The 12065-nt window shown below is 37.0% G+C and overlaps 1 protein-coding gene and 1 pseudogene across 4 annotated transcripts in view; both read left to right on the forward strand.

The window, feature by feature from the left end:
- The window catches only part of astn1 (astrotactin 1), a 584917-nt gene that overhangs the window by 357796 nt on the left and 215056 nt on the right, over nucleotides 1-12065 (forward strand). The gene's annotated exons all lie outside the window — the stretch shown is intronic.
- Nucleotides 10633-12065, forward strand: part of LOC109073816 — a 61135-nt pseudogene continuing 59702 nt past the window's right edge.

Consider the following 12065-nt stretch of genomic DNA (forward strand, 5'->3'; position numbering starts at 1 on the left):
TGACATACAGTACAGCCAAGTATGGTGACCCATACTCAGAATTCGTGCACACACACCGTGAACACACACCCAGAGCAGTGGGCAGCCATTTATGCTGCGGCGCCCGGGGAGCAGTTGGGGGTTCGGTGCCTTGCTCAAGGGCACCTCAGTCGCCGGCACCTCAGTGGAATCTAAGTTGCTGGCTTAGTGTTTGGAGTCAAAATCTTTAGGGTTTTGGGTCAAGATTTCTAAAGATTGGGTCTAGTGGTTCAGAAGAGCGGATCTCATGGGCCAGAGCTTATGCACTTACACAAGTTTATACTGTTAGTCACTGAGAGGAAGCTCCAGCTCAACAACCTCCTATGATCCACTTTCCAGCACAAAAGTGGGCCAATAGATCCCCCATCACATACCAGAGTGTGAATGTCTTGAGGCCAGCAGTGACTCTGTCTGTCTGATTTTCTCAAACCAGCCCAACTCACTGCTGACCAACTAAATTCAAGTGAAATATTGAGAACCCTCCTGATGAACTACGCTTGTCCATGATGGACATTTCAAAACAGGATGCCACATGATTTGGTGATTTTCTCATCTAGGATGAGATGGTAATTGGTGTGACTGGCTCAGCCTTACTTGAGCTATATTTGTTCATCCCACATATGGCAATATCCATAATTTATCAAAGAGGACAACAGCAACTGGAGGAGCAGATAACATTATTAATCACCTTATGCAACATTGAGTCTTGTGTGATGGAGTATTTGGTATAGGCACTATTTAATGCACTCTTACTGCAAGAAGAACAGAAAGATGTGTGCTGCAAATGATCATGATCCAGGGTTGTTTTTGGGCTGAATTTTGCCTGTCACTTAGACTTTGAGTCTGTGTAAAAATGAATTAAGTTATGCCTATCTCTCCGTCTTCCTCCAAGGAGACAACCTTGTATAAGTACTAAGTCCGAAGACAGCTTGTGACAGTTGTGACAGTTTTTCAAGCCCATTGAGTAACTAGATGTGTGTCTGTGTGTGTGCGCGCTTGTGAAAGTGATGACTGCAGTCAGAAAACTGAATTCTTATAGGTTTCTCAGAGGAGATAGACAGCTACTACTGCAACTACATCCTGAGAAAGTATGAATTAACACAGGTCTCACATTCACACATTTGGCATCATTTATCACAGAGGACCTATGAACCAATATTGTTTATAGTTTCAGCATTTGGAATAGCAAAAATGTTACATACTGTAATGTTCCCAAATCACCTGTACTGACTAATTTGAATACAGTTAAACTGCAATCTAGCAACCTTTTTGAAAAAGTGGTTACACTATATGCTACTAACAATTGAAATTGACTAAATTTGAACTACTTAAAGAGGAAAATATGCTTTTAAATAAACAATTAAACAAATTATTCAGATTTCCTAATGTTGTATATGAAAGAAAGGACTTTTTAGTGTGAGCTATTCACAAATATAAACCAGGAAGAATCGTTGTGTCAACAGATTCGTACAACGCAAATTAGAGAATAAAGAGAACCGATTAGAGCAAACCAATTCTTCAGTTCGTTCAGAATGAACTGATTCACTAGACTGAATCAGAACCGTCAGAGTGAACTGTATCATTTGAAGTTTCTAATACATTTAGGAGCAATAATAATTTAGAATGAACTAATTTAATAGAATTCATTTCAGTTCAAGTTTATTTGTACAGTGATTTTCACACTACTTACTGTTTTAAAGCAGCTTCACAGAAAATGCATTTGTTTTTTTAAATGTTACATTCTGGAAGTATTCTGTTAACTGTAAAGTCCATATGGCAGTAATATACACAATGTGGTTATTAAACATAATGTTTTCATTCACTGAATCAATCAGAGGATAATTTAGGAGATTCCTTAAGCTTGCTGACTGTGAAGTAGCATATGCAATATAATTAATTTGAATTCTTTATTGTACTACTGGGAAAAGTAGCTTGTCACTACAGTATGTTATTTTGAAAACTACTGTCACAGTACTGAAAAATGTGAAGTGTCACTACCTTTAGTTAGTAACTGCCCAGTACTGGGGAGAGCACACTGTGTAACTATTGAGCTTGTCCTTACTCTTAGAAGATAAGTTAGACACTCTTCTCCTCATGTATGACTCTTTGAAGTGGAACCGCAGGGGACTTACAGAACTGATGCCAGAACCTCACAGTCCAAGCAAAGAACACTGGGTTGCTATCCTTCATTTTCCAGGCTCTTATAAGACGCAGTTCCAAAATCTGTTATCGTGCAGTCAGACCCCAGAGAGCTCTGGGGAGTTGCTTTTCAAAGGCTCCATCACAAAACACTATAAAAACAGCTTTGCACAACCAGAAACCAAAGGCAAGGGAGACTGAAAGGAGAAAGCCATGAAGACAGAAAGGAGAGTTGTGAAAGGCAGAGGTTGTGGAGAAGCGAGCAAGAGAAAAAGAAGAGTGGAGCAGGGCATAAAGAAGGAGAGAGGAGAGGTTGCTGTGTCAGTACAAATCTGGCATCCCATTGCTTCTCTATGCACTTTAAAAGAGCACAGAGCCATTCAATTGATCGTTTCATAGTTTTTAATTAGCATTCACCAAAGTGTCTGGTAGTCCTAAGGCCATGTGCATCCAATGTTCTAAGGTAGAGCAGGACTTGCGTTTTACGCAACTATCTGAACACTTCATGGTAAAGAAGATTATTTGTGCTTGCTTTTCCTCTTTGCTACCCACACTGATAATATCTGTGTGCATCAATGGTTTCCTCAAGCCATGTTTACAGCAAATTTTGCTCTGTATTTTTTGTTAAACAGCCTGTCTATATTAATGAGCAGAATATATGCAGCAGAAACTGCACCTGATGCCCAGCTCTTTTTCAGCCTAAAATAAATCATCTCACAGCAGCCAAAATAAAACTGATCCTGCTTAAACTTGACTTTTTAATCCCAGAATGTAAAGTTATAGTTCACCTCTCTAGAGACCATCCAAATGCAATAACAACTGCAATAACAAAATAGAGATTGACTGAAGATGATAGGTTACGGTTTTCTCACAGTTTCTCTTGCTTTGTGCCGACCTGATGGAAATCTGTGTCAGGCTTTTTGCTTACATTTTCATTCCTCTGTAAGTTTCTTTAGGGATCTTACTAACTCTGAGTAGCTCTCCTTGCATATTCTGTTGGTCAAACATTTCAGTTCAAGCCTCACTGACATTTCTTTGAATACAAACTCAAGTATTGTGTGAGCGACATAATGACATGATTTGATTAATATCAATATTTATTTTGATAAATGATTCTGCTGCAAGGGAAACTTCTCACATTGGTTATATTCTCAATACTATGCTCAAAACTGAGATGTTTTGGATTTTTTTTTAAATATGACCATCACATATCTCACACAGAGATTGCAATGTCATAGAGTTTGGGAATATTCATGCATAATTTAAACACATAATTACATGATATCAGATAAAAAAAATTAACCATTTTAGAAGAGAAAGCAACATCACGGCTGTTTGAACCAATGAGCATTAAGCTTTGTTGTCAGCAAGTCGTTTCCCATTGTGCTTTTTGTCAGCGCAGCTGGGGGAGAGCAACTGCACTTGCCTGCACAGCCGACTCGCTGTAGCAAGAGATTTTTGGCATTCATCAGCGTGACATCAGAGCAAGGTGGACTGCCCTCGGACACATTTCTAACTGGCATGCATCTTGCGGTGATCTCCGGTGATCGGTTATGCACAGATTTTGCTCATCTCAAACGAGCCTACTGTATAAAAACATGGACGTAGTGTCCGTGACGTCACCCGTAGGTTTCTGAAGAGCATAGGCTTGTTCGAGATCAGGCGGCAACCTTCTGGTCTCTCTCTTAAAACCAACATGGAAGTGACTGCAATTCATCGACTGGGCACTAGAAATTGGCTCCAAAAGGGAGTCATTCCCATAGACCCACCATGTTAAAATCCCCAACTTGTAGCAGAAAAAGAAAAAAAAGTTTACAGCCTGGTACAAATGTGGTTTTGGTCTGTATAGCTAATTTTGCCCTTCATGACAGCTCTGAGGGAGGTGAATTTTTTTTATAACACATCCATTGAAATTATATTAAGTCTTAAAGTTCTGCATAAATAAGGGCATGGCCACTTAAGTGACAGGTGGATTGCAGCTGCTGTCACCACCGTCAAGCTAGGCAGGTGTGGTTTCAGCAACCAGTTCCACCCTCGTCCCGCCTCTTTGTCCTTTTTCGATTATCCGGGAGTGACGCGCTGCCAAGATGGTGATGGCCAGCTTCACCCACTTTGGACTTCAAAAATGCTCTTCAGAAACCTATGGGTGACGTCATGGACACTACGTCCATGTTTTTATACAGTCTCTGCTCAGGATGCATCGGTGCTGTGCAGACCGATCGGCGTATGACATCAAAGTACCGCAAGAGTGATTCAAATGCTTAAAGAGTCCAGAGATCGTCTTACTATAGGGAGATGAGAGGGTCTGAATTAGATACTATTGGAGAAAGTTTAATGGTCAACTTGGATCATGTGTGCCTTAATAACCAATCACATTACAGCCTTGACATCATTGAATTTCAGTCAGAGTTGTGCAACACTCAATCACCATTTACCGATACCATAGGAATGAATGAGAAATGACATAAGCTGTATCCCACCTGTCGCAAAAAGTCAGTGACTTCTCTTATAAACCAAAAAAAACAACAAAAAAAAAAAAACATTCGGTGTAAACTACAAATAGCTCAATCTAAAAGTATTGCTTAGTGTAAAACATGTTGGAGATTAACTGATAGGCTGTTGATTCATTAAATGATAAGCTGTTTCCTCTAAAAAGCTGTTTATTCAGCGTAGTGAAGCCTCTCCTCCGTTGACATCCATTAAAAAAAAACGGCCTCTCGTCTCCTTTCCCACGTACTGGCAAACCGGAAGCTTTAGCATTAGTCGTTACTGCATGACTGATGTCATACGCTAATCGGTCTACACAGCACCGATGCATCTTGAACAAATCTCATTTTTTAAGCCTTAAGTGGGCAGAGCCGGACATCAACATTGGGGGTCTATGGGATTAACTCCCTTTTGGAACCAGTCTCTAGCAGCCAGTCGATGAATTGCAGTTTAAGTTACTTCTGTGTTGGTTTTGAGAGACCGGAAGGCTGCCGCTTGGCAAAAATGCATCAAGTCAAAATTGCATGCCCGGTTACAGAAACAAATTCACTGCTTCATTAGTTAAGGTGCTCTAAGTGCAAATGTGTATAAGCAACGGCTCGAAACACCACCATAACAAGAATAGCAAGTACAGTAAATGAGAGACTTGCAAGATCTACAAGTCATTACTTTTACAAATAATTGCAACAGTATTTTTATATTTTGATATGAATAATACATTTGATTCAATAGAAATAATTCACAATATTTTTTTCTTATTATTAGTATGCATTTACATTGTTTAAAACACACATATTTGGACACATTATATTTTTAATCATCACTGCAGTTTAGAAACTGAATAGTACGTAGCGTATGTGCAGATTCGTGAAACTTTACAGTGTGTGCGTGGCTGTCGGTCCTCTTTGCACCACTAAAGATAAACCCTTTATTCAAATATGGATTATATATAGCTATGGCCTATAGCCTAGAAAGTGTGCAAAGAGTGCTCCCCTTACCATCACGTTAAAATCAGCCATGCACTCACTTCAGTTCATCGCAATTTCACAAAGTTCCGTTATAATCAAGAAATCTCACTACACTGCAAAATTAATCTCTTATTTACACATCGTATAATCTTCTCTTTTTTTCTTCTTTTTTTTATAATGAGAGGATTTTTGTGCATTTAATTGTGCATTAACTGATAGGCTATTGTGTTCAAGAAATCAACAGACATGTCTGTGATTGGCTACATTGTTCAACACTGCAAAAACATATTGAAAGTAGAAACCTTTGACGCTGTCCGCAAACGCATGTGCACTAGAGTGATTGCCAGAAAAAGAGAAAAAAAGTGATCACCAATATACTATTATTCTGCAGTTTTTATGTACAATCTAGAAAATCCATTGCTATAATTCAATGCAAATAGGCTTCGTCGTAAGTTCTGTGAGTATAGATTGCTGTTTTTATTATAAACATTCAAGAGAGCTGCTAGTTGGAATCCAGACAGCCAGCTATTGTTGCGAAGAATGTAGGTTACACTACTATAGCAACGTACCTGAAGATACTAATTAGCATATTATAATTATATAGTTCAAATTAATAGCATGGCAACACAAATCACATGTAAAGTAATTAATGAAGAATCTGAATGTTGAAATTGTATTATTAAAAAAAATATATGTATTTCCATTAATGATGGATCTGACTGGGTGGGCAAGCTGTCAATCTGGGTGGGCCTAGGACACTGCTCTAGATTATTAATTTTCTGCATAATAACAAATCCTGAGTGCCTGATGGAGTTAAACTATTACAATATTATTTTAATTTGAATAAAGGAATGAGTATCAGATTTGGTGTCTGCTGAATTGTTAGAGATAAAACCACACTTGTGGTTTTCTGTATTCAAATTATGTGATGCATGATGGAAGAGGGTTTCTGACCTCCTTAGACAGAAATGCAGATGTTGTTTAAGCCACAAGGCATAAAATTGCTTTTAATAAGATACTGCAAACCCATGCACATTATTTTTAGACTCCCAGGCCATTTTATACTCTTTTGATGGGAGCTTTTCTGATGAATGCAGTGGAAGAACAGAATAAGCCTGTGTACTCACGAAGCTTGCTCTGTTCTTACATGTTACACTGAATAGTGCACTCTCGTCAGTATGCAAAGAGCAGGTCAAAACTTTTTGCTTTCGACTTTTCAGGTTTAAGTTTAAAACCATTTTAGCTTTCTTTGATGTCATAGCTTCACCAGGTGAAGGCTGACACTTTGCAAAGGGCGCTACTTCACCTCAGTCTCACATTTCAGAAAAACGTTAAAGATAAAAGCACTCCAAAAAGATCCTGAGGCCTTAGCAAAAGGGAAAAAAGTAATCCAGCTTCCAGGATGAAAGCTCTTTTCAACATTGTCTGCTTTTCTACCAGGCTAAAGATAGCAAGTGAAATTTCATTGCTCAACACATAAAAACTCTTTGACTTCATCAAACAGAAGGGCAGGTGTATGCATGTGTATTTTATTTTATATTATTTTGTTACTTTTTTCAGTATAAGCATTGATTTTGGATTATGTGGCGTTTGGGAAGTTTTTCCTCATTCAATACACAACACCATTTTAACAAGGAATTGGCAGTTAATGAGAAATGAAAATCCTGTGATCCGTTGTGTTGGATTAAAGAGAGTGCAGGAAGATGAATATTACCCACTGTCTTACACAGGAAACATATTCCTTATTCACAGCCTCTAGCTGGTGAATAAAATTCATTATCAGAAGGGTCAATCATAAAAACCCAAGCCATGAAAGTAATATTAATTATAATTTGACAGGTTTTATCAATGGTTGCAGACAGAACGCTGATTCTGGCATTTTTGCTGGAGACCTTTCTAAATGGGAGGGTGTGACGATAGATTAATCAAATACCAGAATGCAACAAAAGACATTGTTAAACCTGTTGAATTTGCTGCTCTGATGATTCAATTTCATTCTCATAACTTCATTATTATTTAATCATCTATATACAGTAAAGGCACAGAGGACAATTCCATTAATCATTTCTAACCATAAGACTTACTAACCAAAGTAAAGTAAGTTTGCTGTCCAAACAGAGTAAGGCTAAGGGCACAATTAAATGACATGTCAATTACAAACAGAAAAGAACCATGGCACAACTACACAAAAAGATGACTTCTAAAATCTAATATTTAAATACAGAAGGATTCATAAATCATTGCGCAATGGGCACTGAGAATTCACCCTTTTCTTTAACTCATTGAGCAAAACTGCATTTTCATTTTTAATTCCAAGACAAGCAATTAATCAGATTTAATTGAACATCACCATTCCATATGCAAATCATTTTTCACTTCTGAAAACACAATTAGGGCAATATGAACAACATGTGCCATTTTCATTAACATATTTTTGCTGTGGAATATTTAAGCAATGACACTTATACAAGAGTCAATACTCGATTAATCACTGTAAAACCTAACAAATGTGTTAATCCTCACTTTTTAGCTGACTTAATTTAATGTACATCAATTTGAATAAATTGTATACTTAATTGAGTAAAGAAAACTTGCATTCCCATAAAACTGTAATATTTATCTTGCTAGTGACCTTGTTAGTTATTGAGATGTAAGACGTCACAATTCAGCATGAAAAAAGAAGACAAAAATGGCACCCTTTAATTTATTTTAGATAATAAGATGAGAACATTATGAAACCTAAAGCTAATTCTGGAAACAGACAGACAGACAGAACTATATTGGCTGAACTAAGTTCAGTTTGTCAAATTGAATGACAAATGCTCTCATCTGATTACCTGTAACTTTCTGCACCAATCAAAATACTGCAGGACGATAAAAATAAACATAATTTAACTTAAGAATTCTGACATGGTTTCAGTATGGGAATCTATCTGCTGCATCAACACATTGGAAATGGGATCTTCCGAAAGATATCAAATTACAGTGAGTCTGCTGTGATTCACAGAGAACTGGTGCCATGGTGATCCTTCTCTGATGGTTCACTGACATAACTTCCAGCGCAGGGACTGGGTGTGAGGCACTGGACTTTTGTCATGTTTGGGCTGCAGCATACAGTGAGCCCCATGAATCATACGGAAAAACTAAAAAAAAAGTTTCAAAGCTAAAGTTTCATACTGGTCCTTCTTGATTTTTTTGTATTTCTTTTTACGAGCAAAAGGATTGAAAAGCTACTGCAAGTGAACTGGCCACACTGTTGATTGTAGCACTTCACATGTTGTGAGTAGTGATGGAAGTTGAGCCAGAAAATGAGCACCGACATCTGTCAGAACTGGAAAGCTGTTGGTTCACATAAATTGTTTGGCCTACGGTTGAATGGATAGAGTATGTTTGTTTAGGGCATGCTCTGTTTTATTCATGTATTCATTTTGTGGATGCATTTATTTATTTTTTTGTGTCTACGCAGCACTATTTTTGTTCGGCCTTCTTCCTGCATCCTCTGCTCTCTGGGAAGTTATTTACATTTATAAAGTTTGCTTACTTGCTTTTCCCAAAATGCCTCAGTAGTTTTGCCTCTGAGGGAAGAGACACAGCATTATTTGTATATTATTATTTATTTATATTTTTTTCATTATTTTTTATTTTTTTACATTACACAAATACTGAATTGTTTGCATAGAGGACTAAATATTCAAATCAGTTCTGAAATGGTAGGTGTATACACTTAATTTACATTCCTCCAGAACAGTGTTAAACCCCCAGTCTACCCTAAAGCAATCCCTGTAATGACATCATGTTGCGGCCAGAAAGAAAATGAAATATCATAATCTTTCACATTTGTTCAACCTCACTGCTGACAAGTGAAGCCGGAAATAAATTGGCTTTATTTTGGTCAACAACATGTCTCCCTTAGGAACAAATACAAAGACTATGGAAACACTGATGAGAAAATAGCTTTTGATCAAATCAGTAGAAATGCTCCTAGCCTATACAGCAGTTCAATAAACAAGAATTTGAGTAACTTACATTTTTAACATAATAGTACCATCTACTTTGTTTAGATTAAGGAATATAGTTTGAAATAAGCAGGGAATTAAGAAAAACAGTAAAAAATAATCCATTTGAACTATCTGCAAAAAAAAAAAATAATAATAAAATAATCTTTATATATGCAAACATTCACTTAATCTTATGTTGAAAACGGCTTTGTTAATGTTTCTTGTCTAGTCACATTCAATTACAAATTACACTAATTACTTAAAAGATAATGATAAAGGTTATTTTCAATTCAAAACACTGAAATATGACCAATAAAAAAGTTAAGTTGTTTACATCACTGTGTATTACTATTGGTAATTTCTATCATAACACGATTGTCAAATTTGAAGTGTTTATCTACTTACAGCTTATCTCACATTCTTTAACCATTAAAACTGAAGAGGTGCACTGGATTTCATGTCCAGCTTCTTAAAGAGTAAAGCCCACCTTCTTTGATTTGACTGGCAATCTCAATCATTTTGACATTGACGTGTGCTTCAAGACTCTTTTTTCTCTCTTCAAAAAAAAAAAAATGAGGGGGACAATTTGGGCTGATTTTTGGAGAGGACTTGTCCCACATCAGTGTTTCATTCCTGCATTAAAACTGTTTTTGAACAAATCAGTTGAGTGAATGATTCAATGACTCACTGAAAAATACAGTCGCTTGTTTCATTATTAAATGAATCAGTGTATTTGAACAAGAGGGTTTCATAATATTATATAATATTTCATAATATCATATAATATATAATTTATTGTTTATTAAGATTTTTGTTTACAATTCGGGGGGTTTGAGATTTGAGATCTCAGGGTCTGCAGAACCCAACTAAACAAAAAAACAAAACAAAACAAAAAACCTTGCCATATGATTGTTTCATTGATGTGTTTTGTGTTCACAAGTAAATTTATGAATGCCTGCTGGGAGTGTGTATGAATGCATATGTATGGCTCAGTTCAGTCATATGCTTCCTCTTTCTTCCAGGCGCAGATTATCCTTCTGTGTTGTGAGACAGGAAGAGCATCAGCACTGGCACTTAAGGTAAGATAAAACATTATGTGGGACCTAATATATCTCTCCCAGCTGTATTTCTTCCACACACAAACATACACATGTTGCATTTCCATGTTTTCTGGGGACATTCTGTAGATGTAATGATTTTTATACTGTACAAACTGGAATTTCAATCCCATTTCCCTAACCCTACCCCTAAAGATTTTCAAAAACGATCATTCTGTATAGGATTTATAAGCTTGTTTCCTCATGGGGACCAAAACTATGTCCCCACTAGTTCAAAAATGACTGTTGTTATACTATCTCTATAACATGGGGAACACCAGGACACACACACACACACACACACACACAATATGACAATATGCTTTAACTGATATTTATAAAAAGAGAAATAAATAAGAGGCAGTGTTTTTTAACATGCCAATGTAAACATAATTTCCTATAATGTCCTGTTTTCTTTCTTATCTGTGTCAAAGGTATATTTTTAACAAAAATACTTAAACTTTAAATCCTTACTTACTTTTAAATCCATTGCTGCTGAGGCCACTTAAGTTTTTTTTTTTTTACTGGTTAAAAAATCTTCCTAATTAAATTAAATAAACTTTTTTCACCCCTGGTGGACGATGAGCTCATTATCACACATTGCATGTGCAGTAGAGTCCAGGGTAACTGAGGACTCTGCATTTGCCTTTGTGAATTGCAGGCATGAGTGGGGTTTTCCACCTGACTGAAATGTTCAGAGAGATGCCATGGTTTGTTTCTCACAATGGTAAATGAGGATTTTCGAGTCTCAGTGTTCAGGTCCCTTGAGGGGGAGGCGACTTGGTATTTTTAACATCTTAATGAAATGCTGAGAGGGCTCCTAATTGCGGCGCGAGTGGGTAGGGGAGAATAGAGGTGAAGTGACAGTGCTGGAAGCCTTTGATCTGAGAACTCTAATCAATGGGGATTAGTGTCCTTTAGCTCTGTGCTGTGCCTTGTCTTTGACAGCCCCATGACTCTCATATTAATGAGCCATTAGCATGGCTTGAATTAAGAGAGATACCAGTTCACAGATCTGTGGATAAGAGTGCACTTTAGGGTGACACTGATAACTCTTGCTCATGCTGCCTACGGTTGTCAATCAGTTAATTAGTTTGAGTCTTCTAAGAATAGCATATTTAAAATATAAGGCGTCATAAATGAAGGATGGCAGGCGCATGTTTATTTAATAACGCTGATCGCCACAAAAAGATATATAATCAACTCCTATCACACCTTTCAAATGATGTTCTCAGCCCTTCTAAATGTTTTTTTTTTCCAGAATGTTCAGAGAACTATCAAAAGTAAAAAAAAAAAAAATTCCTGGCAGCTTTTATAGGAGCTCACATGAAAGGCATGGAAGCTAGAGCCCCCTAAAT

This window comes from Cyprinus carpio, chromosome A2, assembly GCF_018340385.1.
Source record: "Cyprinus carpio isolate SPL01 chromosome A2, ASM1834038v1, whole genome shotgun sequence".
In the NCBI taxonomy this organism is placed as follows: Eukaryota; Metazoa; Chordata; class Actinopteri; order Cypriniformes; family Cyprinidae; genus Cyprinus; species Cyprinus carpio.